The following is a 14,090-nucleotide window of genomic DNA, read 5'->3' as shown; positions in this document are numbered from 1 at the left end:
AAAAAGATCAAAACAATGAGTTTCAACTAGAAACATTATTTTGATTAAAAAAATATTTCAAGAGCAACTCTTTCTAGCTTGTCCTGATAATTATCTTTTATTTTTTAATTTATAAAAAATATATACATAGAAATCTAAGTTGGAACACTATTAAAATGAGAAACTGTTAGGAATTAAATGAGATGCTTTATACACACATGCAGCAATAGTTCAGGCATACTGCAAGACACTTCAGAGACACATATGTACACACACTCACCTGCTCATTAGAAATATTACATTTATATTTCATGTGATTTCTATTGTCTTCTGAAACATTTATATTTATATGCTAGAAAAATGTGAACAGCATGGCATACAGCACTATTTAAAAAATATTTAAATATGTCAATGGACCTCTCCTGGGTCTTTACTTTGCTGCTTCTCTAACTGGTAAATTAACAGGGTTTTTTCAGGGTGCACTTGTAGGATTTGAACATATTTCTCTACTGGAAAAGTTATTTCATGGAAATAAAAATCTGAAGATAGCTGCACCTTTTTATCCAGTGCTGGGTTTTAAAGAACTTAATAGCCTCTCAGTATTTTTAATGCGTGTGATATTACACAGCTAACAAATAATTTCAGAATTCAGTTACCACAATTAGGAATTTGAAGCAGGTGGCTCAATAATGGGGCTTTTTCATTTCATTTATTAGAAGGGGGAGGAAAAAGCCCAGCAACGCAGAGCTTCATTTATTTTCATCAGCTCCACAGTAAGAGCGTGGCAATTTGCAACACCAGAATCATTTCAAGTACAGCTTTGCATACATCATTCATTTCTTTAGTTTTAAAAGCTTCTTATCGTTCAACCAAAATTTGAAAAGATAATTTCCTGTCTAAAGTCCAATCTGGTCTGAGCATCCTGGCTGCTTTTTAACACTATGTTGGCTTTCTTGGTGAGCAGATGGAGTGTGGCTGTCACTGCTGCGTGACCCCCAGGTGAGTGTGACTTTGCCTGCGTGTGCCTGTGCGTAACACATCCGCAAGCAAGGGCCGTGCATGATACCGGCTCCTCCAAGTTCGCCTCACCTTCCCGCTCGCTGGGAGCAGAGTTTAATTTCATTTCGCTCCAGTCCCGAGGCTGGCAGCAGAAGCAGCCCGCTCCCAGCAGGAGAATGCGGTGTTTGCAGCAATGCAGCCGCGGCTTGCAGGGCAGCGCTGGCGGGGTCGGGGCGCGCACCCTCCTCTTCCTCGCCCCGCTTCTCCCGTGCGCTCTCTGGGCTCTGGGGGTGTGGGGGGTTCACACCTCGGAGAGCCCCATTGCCTTTCAGGGAACGCAGCTCGGGATGCACTGTCGGCCCGGGAGACACTTGGCTGGCTTCTCACTATCGTGATGTGTTTGTGCTGCTTTGAAGAACAACAAAGCTCTGTTGTTCTTGTGCCAGAATAAAGGGGTTTCACACTGCGGGAAGGTACCTCAATTTCTGCATGTATTGTGAGGGCAATGCTAAGGAAAACATCAAGGAAATGTGGCAATAGTCTAAGGCCAGGTGACAGATCTTACCGTGCATTAGCCAGTTGCTCAGGTTTAAGTAAAACTGAGGCCTTAAAGTGGCCCCAGGTGCTGCCTGTGGGAGGATTTGCACCTTCTGAGTGTCTCACAATTTAGAGACCAATTCAACGCTGCAACCACAAGTGTTGCAGAGCGTGAGTGGGCTATTGCCGTCCACTGTCCATTTGAGAACATGCAGCCCCTTCTATGCACAGGAATTCCCATCAGAAACTTCCCCCTGGTTCAGAATACAGGCAGAAACTTTGTTTGGAAGCAATCTCTGGGAAGACTTTGAAGCCCCCCTGCACTGTACCATGGGCCCTGCAAAGCTGAACCAGCTTGTGTTTGCTACTGGGCTAAGTGCCCAACAAAGAGCCCCTTACCATGGCAGAGAGAATCTGTTACACACGATGCCATATTAAGCAATTAACAGGGTTGTGGGGCTGAGCTTAGTGCCTATCCTCTGCAGTTTAATCATTTCTCTGTTTGCAAGGTTTCTAGCAAATAAGACATCCATGTTCCTCGCATTAGCACATCAACAGTGTCTATGGGAAAGGCAGAGACACGAGGTGCACTGCTGATCTGCTCAGGAACAGGGTCATCTTGGGCAATACTAATCAGAGGAGGTGCAGCTTCTCAGCTGACTGCTCCAGTTCCAATTGCACAGTCAGCTGCCTGCACACAGGATGCCCTCCCTGTAAGACCTTGTCCAAACATGTTTGGCTCCATGTGGAAATTTTGCAATTCTTTGTATGAATATGTACGCGACAGTAAGCATTACTGAAAATATTCTCCTTTTGCCCAGGTTTTGCCTGCTTTCAAACCAGGTAGTGAATATTGGTGATAATTTAAAATAATAATAAAAAAAGGACATAGAAACTCTCTTCTGCAGAGCACGGGAGAGGCACAGGCTGCACAGGCACAGCCTTCAGGGCTGTTTGAGCCAGCAGCCTCCACAAAGGGCAGCCTGCACCTGCCCTTGCAGTAAAAGGGTGCCCCAGCCCCAGTCTCAGATTCTGCAGCCCCAGGGAGCATTTGCCCACCCTTGGGTCTCCTCCATGCAGCACTCCTGCCACTGCTGGCACAGCTATCTGCTCTTTGACAGGAGCTCAACAACCCTGTGTGAAATTGTCCTTCCCCATGCTGAAGGGAACATGAACCCCCTGATGTTTCACTTTAGATTGACACAGTCCACAGTTAACATCACCCCAGGATACTGTATGCTACTTCAGTGCAGTCTACTGCAATACTCAGGGAAATGGTAGGATTGCACTGAAATAGGAAGAGTGCAACTATGAAACTTGAAGACTGGCTCAGTCCATTAGGGTATCTATGAATACCTTATATGCTGAATATCCAGAATAAAGTGAATTAACATGAAGAGGCAAACTCTGTAAACTAACTCACTCTTTACAGCCCACACAAAGAGGTAAACAGGGAGCCTCAGATAGGGAAAGATGCTGGAGAGGATGAAGGAAGACCAGTCCAGTGAGTGGAGCACTATTGCAAAAGGAATGGACACTACAGACTTGAGCCCCAGTCTGAAGGAATGATGGAAGCACCCCGAGCCTTTCATTCCCCATGTATAAATGGGAATGAATTCATCAGTCATCTAATAAAATGATTTCTGAGTATAATTGAAATAGGGAAGATATGTGTCTAAGATAGATGAATGGACAGATGGTTTACAGTCTCATCCTGCCCACCTGCTGCAGAACACAGCTAAGCCTACTACAACTGTGTTATTTGTGAAGCATAGGAACTGCTGGTCCAAAAAACCCTCAGTGAAAATGACAGCAGTAATGAAGGCAGCTCTCACGTTTGCACAACAGTTCATATTTCCCACTAGCTAACAATTACTTCAAAAAAATGTAGCTGTGTTATTTTTTGGCAGACATAAACTTGAAATCCTGATGTGATCTATGATACTGGTCTCTTCCAAACACTGATTGTCTCAGTAAGAAAGCAGACATCAAGACTCTACATTGTGACATGGAGTACACCTGCTCCATCATCTGGACATTGAACTGACTTGCTTACTTTAGAAGGGAAACATTGACTAGTGCTTAGTTTGTTTCCAAAATAGAACACTTTTCATTCTTTCTGACATCCTAAAGTAGCTGCAGCCAGATTCTGCAATGATCTATTTGACAGTAGGGAGTCCCATGCAGTCTACAATAGTTCTTACTGACTTACATGTCATAAATTTTACTAGAATGATGGAAGACTCACATTGCTTTTGTGATCAATGAAGCATTTCCTTATTAACCAGGGACACCAGTCCTACCCTTTCTGAAGTTAGTGAGAAATATTATTTTTATAAGGCCTTGCTACTGCTTCCAGTGCATCAGTAATGAGTTAAATATTGGTATTAAAATTGTTTACTTTTGTTGGATGGTTTGTTGGTTGCTAGAACCCGGAATGTCATTTCTGGCTCTTCTGTTGTTATTCTTTCCCCTCAAAATTTAGGACAAGGAACTTTGTTACAGCCTTAAATTTATCACTAAAAGCTGATGCATGTTAGTGCAACGGAGAGAGGCTGGTTTCATTTAGGCATTCAGAAATTGATATCTAATTAAATTTTGAAATGAAATGTTAAAACCAGTGGGTGACAGACTGTCTGTAGGCGTGTCCCCTGAGGTGCTCCCTATTTTATTTGTTAATGATCTTTCTTCATTGCCCACACTAAGCCAAGCTCTACCAACTACTGCTATAGCACTATTATTCAGCATTTAATTTCTTACAATCTTAAAAAAAATTAAAAATCACACTATATTTAATTAGTTGCTCATTTAAGCCCTCAATGATTGGTTCTCTCCTGTGTTCAGATACTTATCTCTACCTATTTCATACACTAAAGTATTGTTTTTCAGTCACAATATTCTGGCATTGACAAAAGTGAGGTAATGTGGGGTAAATTAATGAACCCAAACTGGTATGACAAGAATATGCAGGTGGCCAAAGACTGAGATCTAATTTTAACTATTCAACTTGGAAAAGCATAGATGTGTAAAGAAGTGACTTGAGGGCAGATATGCAGCCTCAACCTGGAATTTTAAATTTTTCCTTTTTGAAATTTTTCATTGCTTCTTTCTTTTTTCCCTATCTCCCTTCTCTATGAAATCAATGTCAAGAAACTACTTCTGTCTGACTTTAAATGAATACAAATGCTCATTAGCTTTAGGTCTTTGCAGTTATCACTAAACAGAGATTGGATATTGTCTTGTTGCTTTTTTTGTGTGTTTGTTTGCTTGCTTGGTTTTTTTATTTGGGGGGGGGAGAGGGTGTTGCTTTGTTTTTTATGTTTGTTTTTTTTTGTAACCACTGATACATCTCTGATATAGAGACAGGCACTGGAGAAATTAACAAGTACATGCAGTAGTCTTTTCAGCCTGTGCCACTGGATGGCTCAATGTGTCACAAAAGAAATCTCTGTTAGCAGTATAAGTTAAACTCAGTTATTCAGTTTGTGAAGAAGCTACTTCTCAAGGAGGATCAGAATCTATTTTGCTAAAGGTATGAAGATCAGAGCAGCCATGATGGCCATGTTATAGCAAACTGTGAAGTTTCTTTTATCTACAGTTCTGTAATACCATTTTCAAAATCTCCTGCAAAAGACGGATATAAATTTTTCTCTGTGGGGGGCAAAAATAGCTTTTGGCAGCTGAGTTTCCTTTTTGATACTAAGGAATCAAGAACAGTAGGTAAACACTAACTTGGTGGCTCAGAATTTGCCTATTCATGGTAAGAAATGTTGTTATGGCTGCACCTTACCATGGCTTAAACAGGAACCAAGTCAGGTACATGTTGGTGCATGCGTCTGTGTGTGACATGAAACCACAGAGACACACTTCAGAACAGTTCCCTAACAGTTTGCTGCTCTTCAGTCTGCAATACCAACTTCAAAACAGGCAGATAAGGCCGTTTTTGTTATTTGTACCCTGTTTTTCTCTAGGAAATGTACTGAAACAACTAAACTCTTTGCACTTGTTTACATAAGTTGGAAATCATTGGTTTTTTACCAGTCTTGATACAGGTCAATAGCTCAAATCCAGCACAAGATTAGAAAGTAAACCTACCCATGTTTCAGGTCCCTGAGTTGTCCAGGCCTATGTGTTTTGGTGAGTAATGAGGTCAGGAAAAAGAACCCAAAGTCACCCTTTCCTGTCTTCTTCCATGGACCCTGAAAAACATGATGCAGCTTGTAAATAATGCAAGTCTTTATTTAAGACATATTTTGCTGTACCAGCCTGAAATTTCAACTGCTCTTTGAATGATGTTATATTAAATTGTCTGCATTACAAATAAACTTTTGGAACTGCTCTGTTTTTTGTGATAACTATGTTGGATTCTGAGTCATAAAGGTTATAAAACAGATACAATAGACTATATTCTGCCACAGAGGTGGCATAGTTCAGCATGACTGAGTCACTGCTCTGAAGAGAGACAGCACTGATTTTTATGCAGGGTATTGCAAGTCAAGCCTGAAGTGCATTGGCAGAGCTGCATTGTAGCGGGCAAAAAGCTGCTCCGTAATACAGTGTAATTGTACAATTCACATTTTTCCAGATACCCATCATATAACATTCTAAACTAGATTTTGATGCAAGTGACCCAGGATCATTTCAAGCAGTGAAAAGGGAACAAGTAAAATTCTGAACCATTACAAATAAATGGTCAGCTTGGCAGGTGCCAAGAGTAGCATGTGTGACCATACTAAACAAACTTGGCTGGGAAACTTGAAGTTGGCAAGTATCTTCTACCTGCTGCCTTGTCTGCTTCAGTTTCCCTCTTTCCTCAGCTGGAAAAATCTTACTTACTAGAGTAGTGGAGATCTTTGCAAGAGCCATATTTTCTTTTGCCTCCTCCTGCCTCTGCTTGTCCTTTGCTTTACAATCTGTGCTGATTTGAAAAGATTTTCCAGTTGGCCATGTCTTCTCTCCAGTAACTCCAGTTTTGTTCTCCTTGCCCTCTTCTGTCTGGACTGTCTGCCCTCTTTGTGCTTTGTCTATTTCCCAACAACTTTTGTGCCCAGAACACCAGGTGCAATTCTTTTCTCCTTGCCACCAGACCAAACCCCTCAGCTGCCCACTCCTACCTGCTGTCATCTCTGTCACTCATCTGTTAAATCCCCAGGCTTCTTCTATTCCTAGGCAAATGTCCCTTCTGGTTCTTTCTTGGAACATCTCCGATGGGTTTTCTGAATATTTCTGTGTGTATATTTCTCATGGTAATTTTGATTTTTTTTGTGTGTTATTTCCTCTGTTAGTAGGGCACAAGACTATTTCAATGCTTTATTTTGTTTATTAGTGCCTGAAAAGGTTTTGCAGCTCATTATTGATGAGAAGCATAAATGCACAATGCATCAAAAGTGAATAAAACACTATTAGACCACACCTTTATGATTCATGTTCAATCCAGGATCATATTGCCCTGGTAAAAATGACCACACAGGGGCAGATAGGTTGATTTGCATTATGCCATGTTGTTAATTTGAAAAAGAAATCCCTTCATCTGAAAATGGTGGTTTACAAGGAACTTTTCATATGCTTTATAATAATCTGCATTCCTTACCTTATGCTTAGCTTTCCATTGGGGGAAAAATAAACCAACAACCTTGAGGCTGTGTGTGAGTTAAATATGTCATTCTACGAAGAAAATTATCCATATGTCCTTCCAGTCTTTTATGCTTTCCATCTTTTGAGTGTTTAGTAACTAAAGATTATTATACATAATAAATTAGAATCTTAATCAGTTATAAAACTTCAAATACTTCTACCTAGTATGTTATACCTGTAATGTGAATCAACTGTTCATAAGTGACTTGTTCTAAAGACCAGGTACAAATGTTTTTCAGGATATCCCTAGGAAAGTACACACCTACACATGCATACCTCTTCCTTCCATTCACCTTTGTGATTCTAGGATGACATAATAGGTTTTTTTATTTCCAGCAGATGCTCTGGAAATTCAGAGATGTGACAAACAACATTTGCAGGAAAAGGTTATGTAGCCTATCTGACCAATTGCAAACTTTCCATGCATACGATTTCCCCTTTCAATTTTCTTATATGAGAAAATTTTCTTGCATCACATTCTCAACATTCCCAAACATATCCTTTCTTTCTTTCATATGACACAAAAATTGGTCACTAAACAATTACATTTTGAGCTTAATCTAAACAACAGAACAAAGATATCAGTGCTGAAGCAGCAGCAAGTGTATCTTTAGCTGGTTATATAGGACTGTATTGTTTCTGGTTATATAGGTTATATTGTTTGGGGTTTTTTAAAGATTTTGGAATGTATGTGGGGTTTTTTGATGCCTGGTGTGTGAGTGCTGTGTGCCATACTATGGGGTCTTGATGAAGAGTGAGCGGCAATGTAGAATCTATGTTGAATAGGTACTCCATGGTAGCTGACTACAGGAAGGGAGCTTTTCATCCCCAAACAAGTGCTTGAATAACATCTACACAAGCAGGAGAGAGAGACAGCATGTGCACTTTGGGATAATTTAGCTCTGTCTGCATGCAGGGTTGAGCAAATAGCACCAAAGATTTCATGCCTGAGCCAGAACTGCCCTTCTGCTAGGAGGCTGCCTCACACACAAACAATATAAAGCCAAGTAAAGAGCAGCACTCAGGAAACATTTTCAACTTTAAATAAATAACTTAATAAAAAGGCTAAAACACCTCATCAGGCAATCTACTCCTTTTAAAAGCAGTTGTACCCTCTCAAGTTTTTACAACTAGAAATGCAGGCAAAACAGGCTCTATTTTGGGGCTCTGCAGATAAATTATGTATTAAAAATATGCTCCTACTTTAATGATCATTCTCAAAACGCTCTTTGAAAATGAAGGAAAAGCAAAGTTTACTTTGGTCAAGGAGACGGGACACAATTCTAAAAAATATTCAAGAATAAATTATATAAAATTCATGAAGCTGGAATATTTACTCTTTCACCCATCAATCTTGACCCAGCTAAGTTACTTTCATCAGGAGAGATGGAATGCTTTATACTTATAGCCTTTCTAGCAGTCAATATAGTATTGACTGTATTGCAGCCAATGCAGCCAGTGTGGTGATGAGATACTGTAGTTTTCACAAGCTTTCATTAAGTTTGCTGTGAAATGCCATGTTCTCATATTAGTCATCCTCTCTGCTTTATATCTTAGAAGATGCATTTCAAACTGTTTTTAAAGTACATTATTATTCAGCTGTTCACCAAAATAGACCAATATACATTATAATATGTTTACGAGGTGGCAGTCTTACAATTCAACAATTTAAAACTTACATTCTATCTGACATAGCTACAAAATTGTTTCAAATGGCTGTGCTTACTTTTTGGAGCAAGTAGTTCTAAATGAAAAGGTTGATGGCTTCAATTTGATTATTAGCAAGTAAAAGAACATTGATGGAAATATTGCAGTTAGTATGCTGATATTCCAAGGAGAATGAAAAATGTTTAGTGGACAGTTTAGAATACTGTCAGTATACTGTGTCATAAAAACTGCTGAACTTGCTTCTTTATTTATATCATTGATGTAGGTTTCATACCATTTAAATATCTTCAAAGCCACGTCATTACTGAAAAAATTAGCTGTTTTCACAATAGATGGTAAACACTTTCTTCCTAGTATACTTCAACAAAATATGAGCTACAGGCAGCTGGAGAGGGACAAGACTTAGCATCTCCTGTCAGAAAGCAGCCAGTCTGCAGGGAATGTGGAACTCACCACCTCCACCATGAGATATGCAAAGTCATCTTTTGTATGGGTGGATGGAGTCAGGTTCAAACATTTGAAGGGAAAGGAGGTGGAGGAGTGGAAGGAAAAGCCAAAAATTTAACTTATTGTCCCAGTAACAAATCATAAACCAGAGAGCCCATCAGATTCTACACAATTTTTCTCTGCCCTGGTAATTTCACTGTGGCAGAGGACAAAACTGATTATCATGTTTTCCTAGTTGCTACTACTATATTAATTAATTCAATGCTTTCAGCAGATGTCTGCATGAAAATACAGCAACTCAACTTGAAAAAACAGATCTTAAAAACAGAGGTCTTAGGAGGTGAGATAATACTCAAGTAAAACAGTAGTTCTCTGAATAACAGGGCCAGTGCCTGTGATATGGAAAATAAGCAAATGAGACCCTGAGGACAGAAAGAAGATGGAGAGAAGGAGCAGAGTTACAGAGTGTCTCCTGAAGTCGAGGTTGGAAAAATGCTGAGACTGTGTGTGAAGCTACAAGTGTGTTTCTGCAGTTTCTTAAAGCCATGCATAACTCTTCAGTGAAAAATGTGTTTGCAGTTTTCCCCACCTACCATCAGAAAGAAAGCAATTATTAATTTATTATCAGACAAGAAGCTGTCCTAAGCTATCTACACACATTTGCATCAAGCTATTCTAGTGGAATATCTGTCTACAAATATCCAAACAAGTGGCCTTTAAAGCAAAGAGCACTGGTCACACAGGAGATCCCTGCACTACCAGTCCTGCACACTGAAATGCAGCACTGTCAGCGGGACTGCAAACATCCACCATCCTCTCCTTCCTCCCTCCAGCCAGAGGGACTGCAAACATCCACCATCCCCTCCTGCCTCCCTGCAGCCGCAGGGATTGCAAACATCCACCATCCCCACCTGCCTCCCTGCAGCCACAGGGACTGCAAACATCCACCATCCTCTCCTGCCTCCCTGCAGCCAGAGGGACTGCAAACATCCACCATCCTCTCCTGCCTCCCTGCAGCCACAGGGACTGCAAACATCCACCATCCTCTCCTGCCTCCCTGCAGCCAGAGGATGCTCTCCTGTCTCCCTTCCATTCATCCTGATCCTGTGCTGCTGCCAGCACGTGTGACAACTATTGCCAATTGTGACAGTTGTTTTTGTGAAGGGGGACATCTGTCTACATAAAATGATGCTGGGGTCTGCAAACTCATTCACAGAGGACATGAAATAGTCATCAGATGGTAAAAATTACCTTCTTGGTTAAAAGACAAACTGTTGTCCCAAAAGTGAGAGACTCTATCTGGCTAACACTCACCTGAGCCAGGCTGAAGTTTGTAACATATGTGTTCAGGGGAACCCTTGTAATTACTGACAGATGGATCTCCATCTAAAGAGCCTTCCACCTCTACTTGCATCTCTCATGTTTTGAAATATTAGCAATAAAAATTACCTTCTCTACTGTACATCAAAAACCAGGAATGTGAAATTCTTGAAAAAGGTATCAATATATACTCTAAATGTCTTATCAAGGAGCTGTTTAGAAATGCCAATGAAACAGCCCATTGGCTTTGTGGCTCTTCATAGATGGGGTTGTCTCAGTGGAATATCAACATCAGCCCAAGTCTCTCCTTGGCATCCCCTTTCTCCTCTGATTGTTTCTCTAAATCTTTTGCTGTAAGCCTAAAAGCAAAAAAAGTTCTCCGTACAGTTGGTTCCAATTAAGAAAATTAAAGCTATATATTTGTAAGCAAAAATAAAAATGACACAGACAACATTTAAACATTTAAAGCACAAGAACAATGAATAGGCAGGGAGTTATATTGACTCTTGAAAATCTACCTTGTGCAACACATTTCCAGGGTAAATACATTAGCAGTTCGGTGTTTCTTTAATTTTTGCACAGAAGCATCATTTCTTTTTTTGTCAGATCACATTTTGTAACACAATATCAATCTTGCCATACCCATGTTCTAGACTGTAGGGATTCTGCTGTAATTATGTCAAAAAATGAAATACTCCAAAATCTGATTGACAGCTTGATTACAATAATGCATGTGACTAAATTGAGGGTGTGCTGGTGTAATGAAGGAGAGGATGTCAGTGGTAATCAATTGTATTTTCGTCAAATTTTGTGGAGCATTTCTTGCTCTTGGGTTGTAGTACATTGAAACCAAATGAGACACCTAGTGGTAACACTTTTTTAGAATTTCTTAGTGCCATTAAAGACTGGGGAAAACCAGTTCTTACCCAAATCATGTATTTTGTTACATGTCATGTAAATATGATGTAGACTTGCACAGTCATGAACACCAACACCATGCAGTGTAGTGGCATGACAGGAAGGATTCCATGCTATGCTCAAGTATAGAATAGCAGTTCTGTAAGTACTTTTTCTTCTCCAGACAGCTATTTCTGTATAATAAAGCTTGCCAGAAGACAGAAAAGTATGAATTATAATGAATTGCAGTGGTTTATTTTTAATTTTCATTGTATTACATTTCCTTCCAAGGAAACAGACAAAGATTTCTGCCCCTTTTACTTCCTCAGAGAAAGTTTGTATGAGACAATTAATTCACCAAAAAAATTATTTATATGAATATGGATTAACTTTTGATATTAAAAAGGATGAAATGTGCTAATTTTCATTAGCTTTTTGGTTTTTTTTCTCTGAACAACACGCTCCTCAGACAAACACGGCTGTCTCCAAATCTTATAAAAGATCTTAGCTGTTTTAGCATGCAGTTTATAAGTAAAAATATTACCTAAATGATAAATTTGTAGTGCTGTCTCTCATGAAACTGATGGATAAATGCAGAGACAAGAAATTATTATTTCCTGGATTTAAATAATTCAAGGTTCCACACAGTATAATTGACTCAAAACTGTGTTCTTCATAGGTCTGCTGATAACTGCTAACCTTGATATTTTGCCTGCACATCTCTTCCACAAGTTTTACTGTCCTTTCAAATGTCTCCCTTACAACTGCAAAATCCATTCCAGGCCAATATTTTTCCCTCGACCCAGATTTTATTCCCTTTTAACCATCTGGAACCACTGACTTGTCAGAAACCAGGTTACCTATATTTGTTCTATTTCGGGGAGTCAGGAGACAGGGTAGAACAACTAAGAAGGCTTTTGAATTTATTTGGTATTTACTGACTGTAATATCCTTGAACATGTGCTATGTTTTCCTCTGTATCTGGGTAACATTCAATAAGCTTTGCTTCTTGGCAAGGTATAGTTGGTAAAAATATACAAATAAGATGCAATCTAATATAATAAAGTGAAAGATAAAAAACATATAAAGCTGGCATACTCATTTATTTTCTGTGAAAAGAACTGAAGAGATTGCTAGAGGAAGTAACAAATACATGGTGATTCTTTATTTTTCCCAACACACAAATACATTTTCAAAAAGTAGCAGAGAGATACTATTTCTTCTACTTTCAAGCAAAAGAGTTAATACCGTGTTGTTTAAAAATACACAGTAGAAAACATAAGACAGCTTGGTGACCTTGGAAGTGATAGTGATGTTTTTAAGCAGTGGGAAATAGGGAACTGTAGATAGGGAGTACAGGGCAGAGAGCTCTCCCTGTTTGCATCAAAAAAGGGTTTTAAAATATATAACCTCATTCTTTCGTGCATTTTTCTAGAGCCAAATCACCTTAAGAAATCACTATTTAATCAGGAAGTCCACAGCTAAGTATAAGCTCACCTCATTCAAGAGATCTAGATCCTCTGAGTTACAAAGAATAGCAAATAATAAGTTTATAGAATTCTGGTTTCTAATTTAAATAGCATATAGTGACAACACTACTATTTAGCAGAGAAGTGTTTGGAGGTATGCTAATGACCACAAGAAAATTTTAAACCTCCATAATGTGCTTTAATCACCAGCTGGAGATCAAAAGCCACCATGTGATTTTATACAGCATGGGCAGCTTCCAGAACTGCCTTACATGGAAAGAGATCAATGGCAAAATTGGTAGATACAGCAAAGCTTTGCAATAAAAGCGTTTTATGTATCTTGTTCAAAGTATTTAAGTGCCTTTTAGATCACTGATTGAACCATAGACATTATAAAGTGGAACCTTTTAATACCAAAATAAATTTGCAGAGTAAAATTCCATTACAGGAAAAAGCATTGCACTGCAACAGGACAGATAATCATTCTTTCACATGTAATGGAATGTATGAAATGTTTGATGATAAACAGAAGTTCTTTGCATCGTTACAGTTGGATCCTATGCACTGCTGTTTGTGTGCATGTGAGTGAATCTACAGTGTAGGATATACAGTGCCCCCAGATAAATTGCATTTGTACCTATAAATATCACTCTAACTGGGATGGGGGGAGACACTTCACAGTCAAGACAATTCAGTCATTTAAGTAGAGGAAAACTGCCTATGCATATGAGTTTGGACCTTGACCAAAGGAAACATAGAAATGCTTTAGAAACTCATAAAAGTCCTTTAATTTGGATTAATTTAATGCACTTCAAACAGCTCTCATCTTAGAAGCTTCAACTTTTTAAAAATTATTTCCCTTAAAATCATATGTCTGTTTGCATCACAAAACTGCCAGGAAAAAAGTGAAACTTCCAATGGATCTCACTGAGTAGCTTTTTTTTCACAGTGTTTTCATCAACTCTCCTAAGAGTTCACCCCTTTTCCATTGAATTATTGGGTACACTGTAGAGATTGGGTCTCTTCTACCCCATATTCCATTCTTCTATAAAAAATTAACTACTTGGAGAATGAATACAGATGATAGACCTGCAAGATTTGAAAACATTTTTCCTGCCTCAGTACCTCCATTTTGAATTT

At 39.1% G+C, this 14,090-nt stretch overlaps 1 protein-coding gene across 1 annotated transcript in view; it reads left to right on the top strand.

The window, feature by feature from the left end:
- The first annotated feature begins 734 nt into the window (after positions 1 to 734).
- Positions 735 to 14,090, top strand: part of VRK1 (VRK serine/threonine kinase 1) — a 47,198-nt gene continuing 33,842 nt past the window's right edge. Inside the window, exon 1 of the mRNA XM_064713947.1 lies at positions 735 to 978. The gene's annotated coding sequence lies outside the window, so the exon portion shown is untranslated. The remainder of the gene's footprint in view (positions 979 to 14,090) is intronic.

Source organism: Zonotrichia leucophrys, chromosome 5, assembly GCF_028769735.1.
Source record: "Zonotrichia leucophrys gambelii isolate GWCS_2022_RI chromosome 5, RI_Zleu_2.0, whole genome shotgun sequence".
In the NCBI taxonomy this organism is placed as follows: Eukaryota; Metazoa; Chordata; class Aves; order Passeriformes; family Passerellidae; genus Zonotrichia; species Zonotrichia leucophrys.
Note: the sequence above shows the minus strand (reverse complement) of the source record. Positions and strands in the feature narration are given on the sequence as shown.